Raw genomic sequence first — 21,893 nt, forward strand, 5'->3', positions numbered from 1 at the left:
TGCAGAGAATTTTGTAACACTGGTTTGGATAATAAACTCTTAAGGCTAGATGTTTACTTAAACTTTCCAAATCTGTTCTATCATCTTGTTCTGGAGGGGAATCCACTGTACTAGAGATTTCTTTTAAAATGTCAAGGCCTTTAGCTATCCAGTTGAAAGTCTTTAAACATACACAATCAACTGCATGGAGCACTAGTAACTCAAAAGTAACTAACTCAGAAGCCAGTAACTCTGGCTTTTAAATTAAAGAGAGTGAATAAAGTAACTTTGAGCAATTCAAAGTCATTACTGATGCTTTTCCTCCTTATCATTCAACAGAGAAGCCTGATCAAGATGCCTAACTTACCCACTTGTACTAGTGGTTCTCAATACTGCCCAAGATTGCTCAGTTCATTTGATGGCCAACTACCACCAGAACCCCAAAAGCATCAAAAACAGAAAATATTCTTCTGATAACAGCCAATTTCCAGAAAACAAGCTCAGACATTGAGGCACTTCTTTTCCTTTTTTTTTTTTTTTTTTTACAATGAATTTGTCTGTCTATTCCCTTTTCTTGAAAGCCTGACATGACAAAATACACATAATTAGCAACACGCCAGCAGTCTCTTTAGGGGTTTGTTCCTTTTATTTTGATCTAAAACCAAATGTAAAGAATTTCCATTTTATATATATCTAAAATAAAGAAACCCTGTGAAGTGTAGCTAGTAGAAGTTTGCTGTGCTTTCAGTCATTCAAGATCATCTAGCAGCTATTTGTATGCATATTCTCCCCAGACTGAGTTGGGTTTGTCTCTGTTGATCTTTCCTGTTTGAACATACTTGTGCTCATAATACCTCCCCAAGGATAGCAGCAGAGTTATTTCTAGCAGAATAATTTCCTATTATTATGATTTAACTGGTGGGGGAAAAAAAAACATTCCAAGAATCCGAATATTGACTTCATACATTCCACCAGTGTCAGCAAGAAATAGACTCACATACATTAAGGTCTGACCCAAAGTCATTTTCAAAGGAGCACAGAGCTGACCAGCAAAACTCAGTTTTCCACATCCTAATGCAGTGCCCTAACCACTAGATTACATCTTTTGAACTCACTGTGCACAGTCAGGGATTTGATTTTCAGAAGCAAGCATTTACTAGCTGTTCTTTTCCACTGCTTAGCAGAAACTTGGTTCCATCAGGTTAGATCAGTGACTTGGAGATATAACAAGAGAAAGAGAGACAGTATCTTCATGAAAACTTAAAAGGATCTGAGGGACTTGAATCAGGAGAATAAAGCCTTTGCCCACTCTATTTCACACACAGTCTGACAGGGAGACCTTGAGATAGCAGTTAGGGAATGGCCATGATTTCTGATTCCTCCCTAAACCCCTAGTTATTCTTCTTCCATGGAAATCCTTGATCTAGCTCCCTAAGATTAGCACAGAGGAGTACTCACAGGAACAGTGCCATCCATACACGCTAGGGCAGATGATCCTCAATGCAATTTCATTTAAAAACAAGTAGCTATAAGATCGCATGTAATAGAAAAACAGAGCACTGCTGTATTTGGTTAATACAGAGCTGTTTAGAAGCAGACTTTAATACTCCACATAAAATTTACAGAAGCCACTGCACAGTTAACACTTATTTAAAGCGTTTTTAAAATGTGATCGAGGCACGTTTCTTCATGTGGAACTTAAAATTATGTTTTTTATGTTGCCATACTGGCCCTGCAACTGCACATGAGAGACCTGAACTGATCATGTGGGGCAAACTTCAAAGTGAGATGAGTCAGAATTGCTATCCATCCATAGGAGGGATGCATGAAGCCTATGTATGTATATATGTGTATATATACATGTGTGTGTATATATATAATGTACATATTATAAATATGTTTATATTACATATATATATATCTTTTACGTTATATTGCATATATATTACTCTCCTAAAAATAAAAGAGAGTAGTAACACCACCTACGCACCCACAAAATCAAACCCAAATAAACAACAGGAGCACTGCACACTGAGTTAAATTCTGCTAGCACCTGTGACACAGTGAAATCTGCGAGCATAACAACTTTCAAATAGATATTTTTCTTACACTAATTATGTTGTGTAGCAAATGATACAGGTTCATTAGATAGGGTTACCCTTGTCACCACTATTTGCAGTGGATTTAGGTCCAGCAGTTAGGAGGATGTGCTGTGTATTAGAATGACTGCCAGCCTATATAAATTACTTCAGGACAAGGATGGCACCCCAGAATTAACAAGTGAGCTGTGTCAAACTGTTCCTCAGGCTTCAGAGAGAGAGGTGGAAATTTCTCAAGGTCTGAAACTCAGCTGTTATGCATCAGACAAGTCATCCTGCATAAACATTTATAATGTTGTTAATTGTATATACTTTGAGGGATTTAATGCATAAACACAATATATGCAACGTGCATATAATTTAATATACACAAACAAACATAAACATAACATACATACATGCACATGTATACATATAGAAGAGAAAGATACCTAAAATACAATTCACATACAGACATGGAGCCCACTTTGAAATCAGGGACACTGGTTGATTAAAACGAGATCAGAAAGACAAACCTTTTGATGATCATCTTTAAAATGGCATTCTGGAATTTACCATTATTTGCGACCTCTCAAACGTCTGATTTCTTTCAAAACTGACAAATGAACCTAAAGGACATATGAACCATTAGAAGGGGTTTGAAAAGTTCTACTTTGAATTGCTCTACCTTCTAGTAAATACTTCCCTTTGCATGGCATTTGTCCCTGGCATTGGGGACTACAGGTTGTCCAAAACAAGGTTCTGGGATGATTACTTCCAAATTCAGAAGATTTAATTATCTCATTATGGAAATTAAGCATCATCTGATAACTAATCCTGCTGCATCTTATTATAAAATACAATCAAAAGCAGACACAGTATGATATTAAATACAAATTAGCATTAGAATAATGTGAATGCTAAGAAATAACCTCCATGTAAATAAAGATTTAAAACTGCATAATATTAGAGGAGCTATTGTAAAGCCACACACAAATACGTAATTACAGATATTTTGCAGAATGTACATTATATTATCATTGCATTATAATGTGGCCATTGGGGTCCAGAATTTACAGCTGTATTACAAAAGGGGCTCCTTCTAGCGGATAGTGGAAAGAATAACTGAGTAAGAACATCATGGCAAAGTTTAATTGAAATTTTATTAATACTTCTATGCATCACGGTTCGATTCATTCAATTTATAGCAGGTAAAATTTAAGACATTATAATTTTTAAATTAATAAAATAATCCCCAATCTCCACAGAAAGCCGACTCTTTATCTGCTACTTTTCATTTTATAAAGCTTTAGCCTCCGTGGGTATGGAGATTCTGTGCAGAACTTAGCAGTCAGCACTTATCTCTCTCCAGAGATACTTATCTGGTCTATCTCATGAAGTTTTTTATTATTTTTAACTATGTATAGATAAACTTGGCTTACAGCAAAATTCTCACAATCACAGCATCCTTTTGAACATTTCTCTAGCTTGTTTATTGACAAGGAAATAGAGATCTCTTTTCTTCTTTGACCTAATTACAAATAATTATCCCCTGGGGTACAAGGTTAGCAGCAGGCATACGTGGGAATGGTCACTTTCCTGCATTACCCATTAACACAAAAATACACAACCTGATTATCTATGATGGCCTGCTTCCTGCAATATTTTATCTCATGATCATATCTGGATTAAAGTTATTTTGCCTTTGGGAGCCATATGGTTGTGGAATAACATATATTTTAAAATATATAAACGAAGTGATAAGGCTCTGTGTAGAGATGGACTTTTACTACTCCGTGTTTCCAGGGGTGGGATGCGCACGGAAAGATCCTCCACAGCTCAAGATCCCTCACGCTCCTTGGCCACACTTGGTGGGAACAGACTCTCTGTGAGCTGTGCCAGGGTGTGGAGGTGCAGCAGAACAGCACATCAAGGTGCCTTGCTACTTCCTCAGATGCACAGGAAGACTTGATGCAGGTCTGGCTGCACAGACTATGACTGACATCAAAAGGAAATGGGGTGTAGCAGAAAACAAACTTCAGAAACTGGGAAGAGACCCCCATCCTAACAGCTCCTTTTGGGGATCACAAGAACTGGTTACGTGGCTAAGTCAACGTGATCCTAACGGTCCCATCAAAATGAAACTCAGTCAAGAGCAGGTGACTGAAGTTCACAGCAAGAAAAACTGAGCAGACTTCTGCTCTCATACATACTAGTAGCTTTATGCATATTCTGAATGCCTGAGTAAGAATAACAGTGCAGCAGTGAGTGCCTCACCCTGCTTAAGTTTAAATTCTTTTTTAGTCTACCTGACTGTCTGCGAAGGCTGAGATTGCAGTTCTGAAGTTGGTATGTGAAAATCTGGTTTTGAAAGATCTTCAGGGATCTGTACACTGACAGACAAAACACACTGAAGTGTAAATAGGACTCCTTCAATCCATACCTGGCTCTACTCTAATCCTGCAGAGAGATGATAACTATCTGCTGGCACAAGTGTGTAGCCATTTGCAATGGGAATATGTCTGTCCCTCAGATGTTTACAGAAATTTATCTTTAGCATCCTAAGCAAAAAATGCATTTTTGGAAAATTTTTGGAAATTTCGCATGTAACTTGGACATCATTGAAATGACCTCTAAATATAACTACATTAAGTATCAAATATACCTTAAACTGAAGAACTTTGAAAAAAATGAGATTTTATTTTATTTCTTTGATATTGTACATCTGTCATGTCAGGGACCAAAAAGGGGGTTATTAGAGTACTATTAACTTGAGAACTCATCTTGAGAGCTTCAATCCACTGTGGTCTACTGTGTCAATGCTTATAGAGAGAACGTTTTTATTTCACAGTCCATTGAGTCAATGGATGGAGCTGTCTCAGTCTGCTGGGTTAATGTGGGTGCTGATACATAGTAAATGCACTTACAGTATTAAAGAGCATCACTAAATTTTTCATTAAAAAGCATGAAAAGCTCCATATTCTGAATAGTATCTTGGCAAAATAAAACAAGTCAATTATTTGTTTTTCAGAATAGGAAAAACAATTAATTCATACTGTAAATTATTTGCTAGCTTTGCCACTGAGATTAAAAGGGAAAAATAATTTTATTTTTCTGAAGTTACGATAGCCCAGAGAGCATGTTTAAAAGGTCAGCACTGCACATATCAATTCATATGAGGGATAATTATACACACAAGTAGTTCTGCATTTATGACAGATTATATTCATTAGTAATGTTTTTCAAGGTCAAGTTGTTGCTAGTTGAGACTGAACAATTTTAGATTTCGAAAGAGGCAAGCAGCTCCTGCAATTGCAGCAAAAAAAAAGGTGTTTTGTGAAGTGTCCAGTCACACCCATGTTCTGTGCAAAAGAGGTTACACCATTAAAATGAGGTTTTCAGAATAAAACTGATGAACAGAATTCTAGCACTGGTGGCACAAATGGTGCTTTTTTAATGCTAGACCTTCCTCAGAGTCCTGGTAACTCGATGATGATTCCATTTAATTCATGAAGCATGTGAAAGCCTTGAAGGGCTGGCAGTCTCACAGGAGACACTTCATTGGCGTTTGTTATCTGCTGTTTTGCTGACTCTTACTTTAGGAAACTTTAATACAATACGATAGAGGTTACAGACAGAAGTTCCACGGACTTTCCTTGTGAAAGAAGGTAGATTGAAATCAAGACAAATAACAGCTGTCTAGGACTTAATAAAATAATATACCTTCATGAAGGAAGACTCATAATTTGCATGAGGACAAAGGAAAAAAAATAGAGAAATTTGTATGTACTATGAAATTTGTGTCAAAGTGTCATTTGGTTATTTATATTTTAAGCATCACCAGTTGGAAAAATATTTAACCTTTGTCCACTGACAGAATTACTTCTTTTTGACATTATTCAAAGACTTAATCAACTGGGAATAATGTGCAAAATCTTCATATCGCGTCTTAGCACAATATTCTTTCATACTTATTATAGATCCTTCTTAAATCCTTATATTTAATGAAACCATTATAATAAAATAAACATTTCTAAGAAATGAATTAGAGATCTTGTAATATTTTTAACTTACGCTCACGCATATTTTCAGTCCAAATACATACCTAATGGTTAATTAAGTCCTGAGAACATTGCAGTTTTCCAAACAGTAAAATTATTTTGAGATTTTGAAGAACTGGATTATTTCCTTTGATACAGATAATTATTAGCACTAAAGCTACAGAGAGAGCCTTAACTTTACTGGACTTCGCTAACACCTGCACAAGAAGCATCATTGCTGATACTGCCTCATATAAAGACTCCCTGGCTAGTGTCCACAGTGGCTTCTACAAATTAGGTAGTCCCTACAGGTGCCAATGCCAAGTTCTCCCTCCACTAATACACATCTTACATGCCTGAAAGAAAGAGTAAAGGGGTCCACAGGAGAAGGAAGATCCCCAGCACATGGCTGAAAAATTCATCAGCTACTGTATCTAAGCCCAAACTAGGTATTTTTGTCCTTCTACTGTGCTTTGAGTACTTATGGACAAGGAACACTCCAGCACTATGGCAGTTCTGGACTTCAAAACATCTGAAAATCATTGCACTAGCAATCAGAACCGAGGACATTTTTGTGAGGCAAAACAGGGCTTCTATCATCATATACAACACCAAAAAAAAAGTTTATGTTTTAGGGTGTGAATTTCCTTGTTTCCCATCTCTGGTTACAGAATTTCTTAGTTTTAAGGAACAATCATAGGATTATTAATTGAAGAAGAAACATATCTCCTATTGCACCATCAAGGTTAATATGCCAAGAGTCAAAACTTGCTTTGCAAGACAACAAAAAGTAATGCAGATAAGAAGCATAAAGACAGATCATGAAATACATTCCCTTTCATTTTACAATCCCATTAAAAGTGGAAAATAGAGTTGAGCTGTTTCCTGATGAGAAAGTGCTCTTCCCCAGGCTTACAGTATTTTTTTAGTTGTTGATTTCCTTTAGACGGTGTGCTTCTACCGTCTCCTGGTCTCAAAATGCTTAGAAAATCCTATGTCCGTGTTTTATTTTTCATTTCCAAATTGCATCAGGGCATAAGTTGTTACCAAGTTAACGTATGTTTATGAACTTACACTCTCTCATGAATAGTATTATAGTAATACCTGGGACCCAAGAACACAGAACAAAATCTTAACTCTGTCTCATACAGGGAGTTTCATCCTCCCAACTTTTGACAATGTCAGTGCAACCAACTACTGAATCAAACAACCATGAGCATTATTTGAGCAAAGAATAATTTGGCTAAGAGGTTGGAAGTGACGGCTGTAGTACACCACACATTGTGGCACAGAGTAGCTATGACTTTACATTTATAGAAAAAAGTGTTAGCTATGCATATGGCACTTCCAATGAGAACCAGTACAGTAAATAATCTGTGTGCTGACCAGCTTATTAAGCCCTTTACATTAATTCAGAATTATTTTACTTACTGTATTGTCTTCTTGCTACTGGTGGATGAGAAGGGTTCAATAGTCAAGTGGAGGTAAAGTAATTCAGGATCTAAAATAAGAAAACAACTGCATAAGGCTTAGTTATCACATCCTGAAAAACAACATTTTAATGTGAAGTTGAAAGACAATTTTCAGGGTAAAAAAAAAAATCAGAACAAAATGTAACTGTGTTCAAAATGTGCAAATTGCTTTTTGTTCACTTACGCTGGTATAAATCTATAATAATGCAGTGACTAATTGTGCCCTGAGTAGGCAGAAGTGTGCCTGACTAAAAGACTGGAAATGGTAGTTAAATAATTAATGTAAAAACATGTTGATGATCCTAAATAAGAAAATGTGAGATATTTGAAATGAAATAGATGGAATTAGGCAATCTACTTACTACATAAGAGGCATTAGAAATATCCATTAATTGCATATGCCACAAATAAATAAGCCTATGAAGGAGACATTAACATCTTTCCACTTCTGCTTAAGAGGAATGTGCCACAATGCAGTTAGTTTCTCAACAATTAAATAAAGGACTCTACGCATCTAAATACATTTACAATACAAATACAAACCTCACAGCTTGTATGATAGTGAAATTACTAAATGAAGTACTAATATAAATGCTGGGGAGAGGGAGCAGTGATGGAAGAAAACAGACCATACACACTTACTTGATATTAAATGAAGACTGAGATTAATTATTTAGGTGCATATTGTAAAGCAAATTAAATTAAAAGTTGTATTCAAAGACAAAGCCAGCATAGGAAGAGTAATTCAAACTAGGAGCAATAAGGTAGCTGTAGCTTTCTTCTGAAGGGCTTTGAGAGCTTGATGCAGAGAGAAGCACAGGAAAAAAAAAAAAGGCATTTTGAAGTCTTTTTGAGACCAATTTTCCTAAGAGTGTGTAGTTGTGGTTCCTCTCTGACAGATCAGTAGCATTATTCTGAATAGTGAATGGATCAGAGAAAGCTGGGGAGAGATACCTGAGCCTAACAACACAACCGGGCAACTTCATCAGCATCAGAGTTAGCACTGAGAGTCTGAAACAGCCTATGCAGCTGGGAGAGCCCTGCCTCAGACAGCTAATGAGGCATCGCGGTAAGTAACATTTTCAGCATCACTAAAAAAAGAAATCATTCAGCTTCCTCCGCCTGCATATTCTTCCCTCTCTATTTTCTTCTTGAGCAGACAGAGTAGAGCTGGGGGCTTTATTGTTGCTTGGTCTTACTACTGATTGAAGAGAGATCTTTGTACTTTCAGATGTATTTTGAAACCCAGCCTCCTTTTGCAGTAGTATTTAGGCCTGCAAAACTTCCATCCATGTTTTAATGTAAACTTCTGGGACTGAGCCTACAGCAGCCTGTCAGAGGAATGAGTGCTCCAAATGATGCTATCCATCTTGTGGCCATGCATTTTGCAGGTGCAAAGAAGGATAAATGATTTTAGTCTAATCTAGTACCTGCCTTAACAGTACTCTCATCACCATGGTAACCCTGAAGGAGAAACACACAACTAACCTTTAAGTGTTAGCAGTACGGAAAACATGTTTTCTTCTCTTCTTTGGGATTTTTTTTTTTCAAAAAGGTATATAATGCAAAAGATTCAAAACCAAAGACTCTTAATTTGCTCCCCATGCTTTGAGAGGCGATTCTGTTGTGCTCCTTCTTTCGCTTTTGTAAATTCGCACTGTGCTTCAGGGAAGAGATTTTCTTGACAGACTTGCAAATCAGGAATAATTGAGGACTTTGACAAATGTAAAACTCACGCAAAGCTTCTGTGACCTTGGCATCATCTTGATGAGTAATACACAGTTTCTTAACTTCATTCAGCTTAGCACTCAGATTAAAAACAACACTGAGAAGCTTCAGCAGAAAACTATGTACATACAGCCACATATAAAAACAAAGAGCAGCCTGGCCATCATAAAATGAGCCCTGAAAGACTAAGACAAGAATATATCTGCCTTTAAAAGCCAGCTTTGCACACACAAGCATTAACTGCTTTGGCACAAAGACAGTTTATGTGAAAACTCACAGGGGACTTAAGAGAAAGTCTTTTCTCTTTACAGTGTCAGGAAAAGAAGTCACACTGATGCTGCTCCGTTTTCCACAAAACTTGTCAGAATCATGCATTCACATTGGGCCAGCAGCCAGTGAGTGCCCAGCACGTAGCCCCAGTTGACACAGCACAGTGGGAAGCAGGCTGGAGAATGACTGATAGGATTAAGGTCCATTCCTGGGTCTTGTGCTGGCATCCCAGGTTTGCAATGTCCCTGTGTGATGCAGATGTGGTTATGTGTGTCACCCAGTGAGGGCTCTGAGCAGCCTCCGTTACATTTCTCACAGCAACACCACTCTGGCCTTGCAGAAGAGTGCCCTGGGCAAACGGCACCACTCTCCAGATGTGTTCTGTCCTTTGACTGGGAGCAGGTTGAGGAGACAGGAATCCACAGCTCCTCGTCACTTGCTCCAGGCAGACATCTGTGTCCTCCTGTTAGTCTGTTCATCATCTGACAAAGTTTTAACCCGGGCATAGTCAGCATTTGTGAAAAGTAGCATGCAGTATCATAAGCAAGTCTACAACCATATTTCTTTTCTCTGCTACATCTAGTGTTTGTAGCAGCAAATCAAACAACAGATGTATAGCATCTAGAGTCAGAAAACGTGTTATGTTCCAAACAGATTTACTCTGCAAATATTGGAAGATATTTTCAGCAGCTAATATTATAATTTCTACATTTTTCTTATGAAACAGCCAGGATATAATACTTAAACAGACTATGTACCTTAAACAACAATAACAAGAAGTTTATCTGTTTAGAAAAAAAAGAAATGCAACTTGAGAAAAAAAGTAATAAATGACACTGAATTGTGTATCTGTTTTGCTCTGTTTTATATCTCAATAATCAGGATCTTTAAAAAAAATTACAAATGCAGGCAATCTTTCTAGTATAAATTCATTTGGGAGAATAGAGATTTAATTACTGTTTTCAGATACTTAAGGTGAGTGTAATACCTGATGACAGTGTCTAAAATTATTATTTTCCCCGTAAGTTTCCTTTCAAGTTAAATATTTAATTTTCTAATTTCAGATTTGTTTACTAGTCCTACAGGAATACACCAGTAGAATGTGCTTAAAAGAAGTGCTAATAAAAACTATCAATTGAGCTTAGATTGTCTACAATTTGAAAATGAAAATCTTATTTAAGTCCCCAACTTTAGTAATATGCAAAATAAAAGAGACAGAAAACTAAAGAAATTAAGGACCAGAAGTCTGATCCTATTACCATGGTACCACTCATAAATAAAGCCACTCTAGGTCACTCAATAATAAATGAAGATTTAAGCTAGGCAATAAATGAAGATTTAAGCTAGGTCACATTTTGAAAATCACAACGGATATCAGTCAGATTTTAGCCAAAAACAGTTGTAGCATGTGAGATGATCTCTGATATTTAATATTTAACTAACACTTACTAAAGACTATAACATACAAGTTTCAACTGCACTTAAAAACTCACGCTCATCTGGGTTAACAGTTTAACAAAAGCACAAATGTGACCTCTCTCCTTCCAGTCTGCTGTTTGGTGGTTGCCTTATGAAAGACAATTTAGCTAATGATTCAGTTAATCTTTTTCTAACCACCCTCATAAATCTTGGATAAACCTTATGAAAGTTCAAGCATTACTTTAAATTACTCCTATTTATAGTCATGTCCAAACAAAAAGACTATAAAGTAAAATTCTAACAAAGGTTTCTATCCATATGGTATTATTCTAAAGTAAAGATTTCTTCACATCCATAAGCCCCTTCTCCTGTCATTTTAAAGCTGATGCACTTATTTATTTCCCTTTTCCCTTCTTTATTTCCCTTCTCTTGCACAAAACTGATCTGCAAAAGACAAAAATGGGCAACAAACCTTTAGATGTTGTAGTTAAAGTCCATCTATGTCTTTTATGGTAAGCAATGCAAATTTTGGCTTGTAGAAATAACCTTATTAGGTATGCAGGCTTTTCTTTAGAAACACTATCATAAAACCCACAGCTAAGTCATTAATCTTTTCAAAAAGCTTGTTGAGATCCCCATAGGCATTTAAATGGATCATAACAGCCTCACATATGAAATGCAGAGCTGCAGCCAAGGATTTGACAGAAGTGCAAATTTGGACAAATAAGACCATCAAAGCTTCAGCTGAAGAGCTTTCTGTCCTCTCCACATGACCAGGGGTTGATAAGACCCATCACGGCAGATGAAACTATAAGGAAAGAGATAAAAATGCCAAATTCATGCCAGCAACCCATGGACTGTTAAAAGCCTCCCTGGTTGAAGCCATCAGATATTAAATGATTATATTATTGTAGAGAGACTGGCACCAGAGGATAAAAAATAGAGTATTTGCCCAGAGGTCACTATCCCCGTTTGTCTTCGTGGGTGATTATGTTGCACTCACAGGAGTGAGCTGAACACTTGCTGTATTGAACCGACTGAATTATGGTACTCTGTTACAAAGGAGATACACAAATAGAGGAAAAGACCAAAAAAAAAAATCTGGGATAAACCCCACAAATAATACCCACAGAAAATGAAAACCAGACCAAATCCACTTACGAATAAACCAGTCCTCTGAAAGAACAGGCCCAGATTTCACTATTCATCTCCAAATTTCACTATTCATCTCCAGACCGGTTCCAGGCTACTTTCCAGATTAGGTATGTTTGCTCCAGGTTTTCTTACAATACCAGGATAAAGTATTTCACCCAGAGATCCAGACCCAGATCTATTGTACTCTAAAGCTGAGATGGTCAGTCATCCATCAAAACTATTCAGACAGTACTATGAGTTGAATTGGAGTTAAAGAAGCAGAGAACTTGACAGATGCTGCCCAATGAGACCAAAAAAGCTTTGCCAGATCCTGGAAAATACATGAATTTCTGAGATACAACAACTACAAAGTGTTTTTGATGAGATTTGCAGAGTAAAAAGAATCATTGGCCAGGAGAGAGACTGCAGGTATGAGAAAAATGAACAGAGAGGCTGCAAAACAAACCTCACAGCTGAAGCAAAAGAACTAACCGATGTTCTGCTTTACTAAAATTTCATAATCTTCAGGAAGAACTTTGAAAACACCCACACTATTTGTTTTCATTAACCATTCCTAGTTTGTGCTTTTCCAGCATCAGCCAGGTAAATATGGAGGACTTCAGTAGTAATTTAATGTACAAAATACACATTTTTTCTTCCCTGCCCAGTCTTCATGGAAATGCTTAATGTTGTGTAAGAAAATAAGCAGCACATTTTAAAAGCTATACCGCAATGAGACACAGAAGAATGTGAATGTGTGTTTGCATTCAGGGAGAAGAAATATGCAGCCTTTGTGATAAGTTTCACTTTTTTACACAGGCATCTTTTCTGAGATTTCTGCTAACTGAGTAGTTAATCTACTTTTTCTTTTTAAACAGGGTGTAAAATAACTGGGAAATGTTGCACCAGCCACACGGAGAATTATTTCCAGTTATAGTTAGCATGCAAATGAAGCATCGCTTCAGCATCTAATCACGCCTCATTTTGTTATAGGTCTGAGGAACTCATCTGCTTTAAGCGCATCAGTACTTTAGAGAAACATTTCATGATAGGCGTAAAAGGCCTGTGAGTATGCAGGATTAATAAGCAGAAAAATAGCTGTAGTCTTTAAGTTCAGCCGCAGCCAAGAAACCTAATGACCATACTCTTCGCTCCTAAAGCATGTTCAACTCCTGCCTTGCTGTACTGTCCTCAACAGTTTTGTACCACACAGGCTTGATTTCTCTACTTGAAAGTGCTGACTCCATCCGTGTCACCATGGGGAAGAGGACGAGCAGAAACCAGACTGGCCCCATCGAACATCAAACACTTGACCAAGGTTGCATATTGGAGCTCAGTGTCCCAAAGCACTGCCTGTAAGTACTTCAAATGGACAATTCAGTTCAAAGCCATAGGAGATGAATCCTTGGCTGTTCCTACTACTGAATTAATCATCAAGTCAGGAACTCGTATGTTACTGAAATAGACTGGAAAACTATCTCGCTGAGGTGAGAATTGAAAGAAAAAGTAAAAAGCTAAAAATATTTTATAAGCTGAAAATAGAAAAGAAAATCTATGCTGGCTCATCTGGAATGTTTGGTTTCAATATTTTGTGTTTCATTTAATGTTATTCCTTCACAATTTCCAACTAAGAATTATCTTAGCTTTCTAAAAGAAAACCTATTTCAAACAAAATCCTGGAACATTTCCATTTTGAGAATGTCAAAACAGAAAAGAGTGACAGCTCTAAAACTTTTTGCAAAATGGAAAATGAATCAGAATGACTACTTCCCCATAAAAATGATGAACTGGTATTTCACAAGGACCAGATAGCAGAATATAACCAACGATACTTCTGTTACAGTTCGGTCATGAGGATCTGTGAGCTGCAAGCACTCACCCACCCTCCTGCTTCAAGGAGAGAGCAGCAAGCTGTCAGAGGTGGAGCCCGGGCAGGGATGCCCTCTGGATTGCCTGCCATCCCCAGACAAATCTAAAGTCACTCTTCCTGCTCCCTTCATACCGAAGAAATGAGCATTTCTACTAAAGCAATGCTTCCTCCTCTCTTTTTGCCAAAGAGCTGTTTTCTCTTTTACTCTTACTTCAAGCTGCTCACTACCAAAAAGAATCAAAAAGTAAAATTTGTTTAAAGACCCTTTGGGAGCTACAAAAAATCACACAGAATTCCTACAAAGTCCATTTTGGGCCATTGTTCCTCAGCTGTTCCAGTTTTTAATAGGTTGTCATTTATGCTGTTGTTCCTCAAACTGTCTCGTGTTTAATTTTGTAAATTTACATACGGAATGCAGAATCATGAAACCAAAGTTACAGATGCTTTACAGCCAATCAAAAACAAACCTCAAATATTATTTTCCTCATCTTTTATTTGTCTGTGGTCTTTTTTAGAGATTTCATATAGGTTTTTCTTTACATTTATGTAATCAGACTGCTTTTTATTGCAGCAGAAAGCTTCCTGCTTGGAATGCATTTAGTTAACAAGAAAATGCTTATTTATTCAAACCAAACGCTTTTTGCTGTGCTGCAAGTCAGGCTCACTGTGACTGTCTGTCTCTGCTCCAATTAATATTTAATTATTTATTCAAATTAGAGCAGCTTCTATGGGACCGTGCCAGTCCAGAATAACCAATAAACTGGGGGACAGAACAGGCATTTGCAGGTACCCCAAGTTCAAACTCCTATGGTGATTTAATCTGGGGGTCTGAGAGGCAGGACGATGACCACCTCCCCGGTGATAAGAATCACAGCCAACCTGTTTTGAATTGCTGCTGAGAATCTCAGCGTCAAGATCAAAGTCGGATCTGTTGCCTCATATGAAAAGTGGGGATGAGACTAAATTACTTCACAGAAATGTGCTGAATAATTAGCAGTTGTATGGTGTTTTGACGTTGCATGTTTTTTAGGTGGAGGAAGGGATATTGTTATGAACACAATTTCCTAACTGTTCGTGTGTGCCACTCATTGTAAATCTTCAATCAGAATTGGGCCCAGGAATGACAAAAAGATTCCAGATGTATAAAGATATAATGTATGAAAAAGAAACATCACCGTTTCATATTGGTCAACATTATATGATTACCAAGTCTGTTTTTCACAAACACAAGCAGAGCTACAAATAAATAATCCATTTGCACCTGTCTAGACTTATTTATGTTGTTTTCATATTCAAGACTTGCTAGACCCCACATAATCAAATCTTTAAGTTCAGTGAAACTGTATTTTGAACACATTCAGGAATTATAAATATAAAATTTTAGTTATGCTCTTTTTTTCCTAGAAATACTTTATGTAATGCCCTATAATATTCATGAATATTTGTGTACAGACAACTCCACAGTAAAATCTTCCCTGGATGCTAACAGAAGTACCTCACCACCTACCCTAGTAATGCCCCACATTGTAAAACTTCTTTGTGAGCTGGCATACGAGTACCAAGGCAGGCTGAAAAAAAAAAAAAAATTAAAGAAGTGCCGCATCTGTGACACAACTATGAGATGATATTATTTTCTCTTTTTGTTTTTTTTTTTTTTCTAGGAGTAATTTCCTAATCAAAGCCCAGAAGTTGTTGAGCTAATGAAAATGTCACCTGCAATTTGATGGAGATAGTTTTGATTACCTAGGTGCCATCATGCATACTGCAGTGTTTTCTCAATGACTGCAGAATATCTCATTTTCCTCCCCTGAGTACAGGCTCATTGATAACTGGAGGAATGATGCACAGAAACATGAGCTGTGTGGCCGGTAGTTAACAGCCCCACACACCGCACCAGTTCCTCAATATGTCAGGACATTATCAGAATGAGTAAAGCTGGTTAATGGCTTTTCAGTGCTAAATGAGTTAATTGATAATCATGCACCTTCAGATTTAAAACATTGCCAAAAATAGTCCTGATGCACACAGCAAATTTGTGAAATTGTGTACTATTGGTGCCAACTGCTTTGCATCAGACCCAAAATATTGTGCAATGTAATCAGTACCAATAGTACACGAGGGCTGAACACCACTGTGTGTAGTTTTTGACAAAGAAAAATAAATACACCTCTGGCAACATCTTTCACACATTCCAGTCAAATTCACCAACCTCTGAGTTTAGAAACAAAAGGAGCCATGAGAACATTTTTCGATATTTCAGAACTAAAATATCTGTTTTAAGAAATGTAGCATGATTTTTCTTTTTTAATTTTCTTTTAATGCCCTTGTAGAATAATTAAGTTTTAAAACATTGTGAATAGAAAGGGGCTGTTTTTATTGAGTTTCAAAGCTTAAGCAATTTTTTCAGTTTGTTTCAAAAGCTCAAATTATTAAAAAAAAAATAAAGAATACCAATTAACAAATATATACATGTATATGTAGTTGTTCTTTGATTGGGTCTCTACGTTATGTAGACATGGTTCACTTTCATAGCTTTCCAGGATTTGAAGGTACCACTTGCAGTCTGATGAATACTCTCTCAAGTACATTACCTACCCTCACTACGCTTCAGTTTATTCAAACATAAACTAGAAGTAGTAATACTTAGCTTGCTCATTTAAATCCAACTCATTGAGACCTGAGTACCTAATCCCACTGTGTTGTGGTTTTTTGTTGTTGTTGTTGTGGTTTTTTTCATAAACTACCATTTTGGTCTTTATATGCAGAAATGATCAGAATATTTTATCAAATTTTTTTTAATGATTTTTTTTGAAAAAAGGGCGTGTTAAAAGTTTTTTTCAGCATTTTAAGTTTCTGACTGAAGAGAGAGCACAACTTGAACTGCTCAATCCTACGCTGCTTACCTAGCAGTAGAAGTAAAATTTTGGGCTACAACACGCTTCCTAAGATTATCAAAGATTTGCTATAAACAAAGGAGTTTGCAGACGAATACCATGGCATGTTTGCATACAGGTTGTTCACAAGATATTCGTACAAATACTTCCTTTCTGTAGTGTCAATGATTAATGAAACAAAATGTGTAAATTGTTTCTGTGAAGGGAAAGAAAATACATATCACCCCAATGAAGTCCAATTCTGTTGAAGATCAGAAAAGGTTTACCTCAACACTAGTACTGATGAATCAGCAAGTAACCTCACAAGCCCTTTAGAAGGACTGGATGCAGAAATAATTATTTCTTGAGACAGTCCCCGACAAGATTGTTGTTTTGATGTATTGGCACACATGGAACTCAGAAATGATGAATTGCACTGACGTTAATTCTATTAAAAGTTGCCTAATATGCACATAATTTGATTTATGAATTTTTCAACATAGAAGAGCACCCTCATCTCATATAAAGCAAAATTGTCCTATTACTAAAGCATAGCAATATTATGGACACTAGATATTGAGTAACGTCTTCCACTCTGTAGCTCTTTACATTCTCAGCAAGTTTTATTGGAGAATATGACAATCGATACATATATCTGCATACTTGTAAAGTCAGACCTGTCTTGTCTACTGTCAGAAAAATGACAGTGAATATATCTACTAGTTCTACATAGTCAGCAGTGTCTCACTTAAGTTACTGTTTGCTAAGTAGACAAAATAAATGTCCGTGAGGTGTTTCTATCTCAGTACACTGGGATACATCACTTTTTTAGGTTCTTTTAGTCATGCAGTTCTACAATTCTCTGATCCATAACACTCATAACAAAGCTAAGCACAATGGAATAGAATAATTTATAAAAACTAAAATACTTCATGTTTATACATATTTGATTTATATCCCTCTCCAGAGTCTTGTACTGGCACTACAGACAAGCTAACGTAAATGCCTTTTTCCATGAAACTAACCCTGAAACCCTATACAAAGCCATTTTTACTACTGCAGATGAAGAGAAGAGAAAAAAGATACTTTATTTTATAAAGAGAAAAAATGTTTTTCCCCTTCCTCAAGGGTAACCCTGGCCATGAATATGTGGATAACACAAGTTAACTCAGAACAAGCTGAAAATCACCTGGGGAAATGAAGAACTACCAAGATGAGCCAAATATCACAGATGTCAGTGTATATGCTCTCGAGGACTCATCAGAAACTAGAGCAAAGGGGTTTAAAATGTATACAGCTAAAACAAACTGGCAGAAGTATTTTTATTCCAGTCAAGTAAAGTAGCAAATTTCTTGCAAAAATGTATGTATGTATGTATGCATGCATGCATACGATGTTTTTCCTGCCTTGCGCTTGTTGTCTTTATTCAGAAGACCCCTTTAAGTTTCTTTGCAGTTTTAAGACAGCAGAGGAGAAGCCACACTTGCAAATTCACCCAGTCTAGGGAAACCAGTAACTACAGAATAATGAGCATCCATATACTGCCAGGTATCCAAAGCCACATTTCTCTAGCACTGATGAGACAACAGCTCAGCAGGTTTCACTTGCGATGATGATACTTCACTGTGATGATGCAGGCAGAACATCAAACATAGCTAAAGCACACATGAAAACACCTGAGAGGTAATAGGCATGCTAAAGGAACTGGAGGGCTCAATCTGAAGTCCAGAGATGTATAACATAAAAGGTTTCTGGAGGTTTAGTTACACTTTTTTTCCAAAGGTCAAGGAGGAATTGATTTAGCAGAAAAGGTTAGAACTGTTTTGGTGCTGTCTGGCCTGCTTTGCCCATCTGTAGGTGCTAATGGTGTAACAGTAGGTATACTTCCAACTGAAACTAGAAGACACTGAACTAAACTCTAAAAATTATTCAGGAAATTTGCTTATCTTTGCCTCCTTGGCAATCCTTCAACCTTAATTATAATTGTGTTGGAAAAACATAGCATTCTTTATGGAACTTTTTTAAGCCTGACTTGTTCTGTTGCCATTATAAGCAAACTAAATAGCTGAGCAATTTAATTTAATTTCTCCAATACTGCCTTATGTTTTCTAAACAGGAACCATAGCTCTTCTAAGTTTGAAACATCTGAGATATTGATTACAGTACACTTTCTTTTGAGAGTAAAATGGATTAAATGGGTTATTTTTCTCATTCAACAAAAGCCATAATGAAGCATGCCTGACTAGAATGTGTTGTCTACACATTTTTGCTGTCCTATTAAAACTGAAATAAAACAGAAAATTTGGGGATGAGTAAGCACAGGGTTATATATTTAAACTGGCAAAAGGAAACTTATTTGCCCACAGAGATGCTGTGTTCATAGCTACGAACCGCCTTCATATTTTGACTGGTAAGAAGGATTTGATTAAGAAAAGGTGATTCTGTGAGTTCTGGTTTCCTGTGGAGTTGTGTCTCAATGTGGATTTACTAGATGTAGGATTTATTTTTTTTCCTTTTGTCTGATCAAAGCCTTTTTGGCATATAATCAATATTTTTTTTTTCTCTCCATGTAGATTACAGGGGAGTTTTCAGCCCTTTCCTCACTGGAATCCCTAATAACCTACCTTTTTTGCTTTCTCTGTGTTTGAGAGGAGAGAAGAAAGACAGAGTTGGCCAAACACAGGCAGCATACATAAGAGTTACTGTCTTGGTTTCATTACCTCAGAATAGTACACTAGAACATTCACACAAGAAAAAAAAAAGGGGGGGGGGGGGGTAAAAAGAGAAATGACATAACACTGCTCTTTGTTGGAGATCTGTAGCTCTCTGAGTGCTCCTTTTGGGACCGGGAGATTGGATATATTTCAATTCACACAGTGTCAGAGGGATTGGATTGACCTAAAGCAGATCAGGCAAAAATATGACATCTTTAAGACATCCGTGCACTTTCACCTTACAGGTCTACCACCTCTGCCCAGGTCAGCTTCTACCCAGTTTTACTGATATGCCATCAAATATATCAGCCAGATAAGAAAAAATGCTGAGCATAAAAGAGCAGTTCATGCTGTAAATTTTAGCAAACTTGTTCATAAGGCTGCAGACCCAGAGATCAATCAAAGCCAGGTAGCCACAAGAGTTGTGACATCTCAGACCAGGTGAACAAAACCAGAAAAAGGGAGATGCTGCACTGAAAAGCTTCTGACAGGGGAAGTGTACAGGACCAGAGAATAAAGTAGCTAGCCACAGGTAGTCCTGGAAAGACCATTCATCATATATATATATATATATATATATGTGCCAGTAAACGGAGGGAATAATCACTACACTAGCTGAGAGCTTTTTCCTTAAAAAAATAAAATAAAAAATAGTTTTATTTGTAAACACTTAATTTTAGAATTCATTACACCAAGAATGTGGTCTAATGTGGCCTTATTCTCCCCTCATGGTTCTCCTGAGTGTCTTAACAAGCCTTAGGCAGCACATGCAGCCAAAAAAATCTCGTGTCTTGGTTAACCTGGCTGTTCAAGCCACCATTCCCGTCTGTGTCAATATCTTTTCCTGTTTAGTTAGATTTATTTGCATTTGCCAATCTGAAAAATACCCGTATTTCATGGTAATAACTAGTTTTGCACCTCAAGAATTCTTACATTGGCTTTTGTCAGTATGAAGGACTGTTTTCACTGGTAAAAGTGGCACATGTTCATCCACAGTAAGAACTGCAATGTACTTCAGCTTCCAACAAGAACTTAAGGACTTCATTAATTTTTGAAAGAACAAATACAAACAAATGCCTCCTGTTCTCCCTCAATTAACATTCTGTGAAGCCTAAACAAGCGCATAGCTACATTTTTATCAATACTCAGCTTCCCATAGTAATTGCATTGCAGTAGTGGAACCAACCTAAAGTTATAGAAATCTATTGTATTTGCCTTCCAAACGCACAAAAGATGATGACAGGTAAAATCCTCTGTGGTGTACCAAAATGTCTAAAGAATTATGGAAACAACCAAAATAAAAGACAGATCGAAGGGACAATGTTTCATACAATTTGAGTTGAAAGCAAGCAAGCAAGGAAGTTTGAAACTTCGTTGATTTCATTAATTAAAGCATAATCAGAAAGAACCCGTCAGCTACCTTCTTGTACAAGACTATGGCAAAGGGTCATCTATTTAGTCTTTCAGGATCATCAATTTAGTCTTTCTGAAATGGAACCAAATACAAAGTTCTAAAGATAAAGAAGGAGAACCTTTCTAACAGTGTCACTCCTCATGATCTCCATTTTCTCAAGGCTTCTCCGTTTTCTGGTCTGAATTCATTCTGCATGCAGCTGGGCAGCAGATGGGGTGTTACAGAAATGCCATAACAAATCGAATAATTAAATGTCTACATTTCATCAACTATTTTAGTGTTCTTTCCCATCTCCTCCAATGATAAGTGCATGCAAAAATTTGCATTGATACAATTTATACAATCAAATTTTACACACACGAAAAAGACTCACAGCTTAAAGAAGGCTGACAAGGCATATTCCCTTCATCTTAAAATATACATATATATATTTAAATTTATATATGTACACATGCATACATATGGGGGGGGAGAAAGACTTCTCATAGCCACCGCAACAAATTATAAATGATGCATGAAATGAAAAATTCCTGTTGAGTGCACTGAAAAGTGTACAGACAGTGCCATGGAATCGTCGTTTGCCATGCTATTTACTTAGTGAGAGTCACTGACTCAAAAGTCAATAGAAGAAAGACTGCAGTTATACATTTCAAGCTGCACAGTATATATTGCATTTTTCATTTGTTTTTCAAACCAGTTCAAAAGGAGCATATTGCAAAATCTCTATTGCCCCAAGCTTTCTAAACTTCCAACTATTAGAACCTAAAGTAGCTCTGAAAACCACCTATAGCAATGTGCAAAAGTTCTAAATAATGAAATAAAATAGTCATTAAAAAACAGACTGGTAAGCTGCAGTTACATGTTTCTGTGTTATAAATAGGCAGAGATGGTCAGTTATCCCA

The 21,893-nt window shown here is 36.8% G+C and overlaps 1 long non-coding RNA gene across 5 annotated transcripts in view; it reads right to left on the reverse strand.

Moving 5' to 3' along the window:
- LOC106037734 (uncharacterized) overlaps positions 1-21,893 on the reverse strand; it is a 504,883-nt gene that overhangs the window by 318,422 nt on the left and 164,568 nt on the right. For 4 of the 5 annotated variants that reach the window (XR_010834690.1, XR_001208191.3, XR_010834689.1 and 1 more), the window contains exon 3: positions 7,529-7,598. This is a non-coding gene — a long non-coding RNA (uncharacterized lncRNA). Of the gene's footprint in view, positions 1-7,528; positions 7,599-9,057; positions 10,050-21,893 lie in introns of all 5 variants that reach the window. The other variant, XR_007169486.2, reaches the window with a different exon arrangement.

Source organism: Anser cygnoides, chromosome 13 (assembly GCF_040182565.1).
Source record: "Anser cygnoides isolate HZ-2024a breed goose chromosome 13, Taihu_goose_T2T_genome, whole genome shotgun sequence".
In the NCBI taxonomy this organism is placed as follows: domain Eukaryota; kingdom Metazoa; phylum Chordata; class Aves; order Anseriformes; family Anatidae; genus Anser; species Anser cygnoides.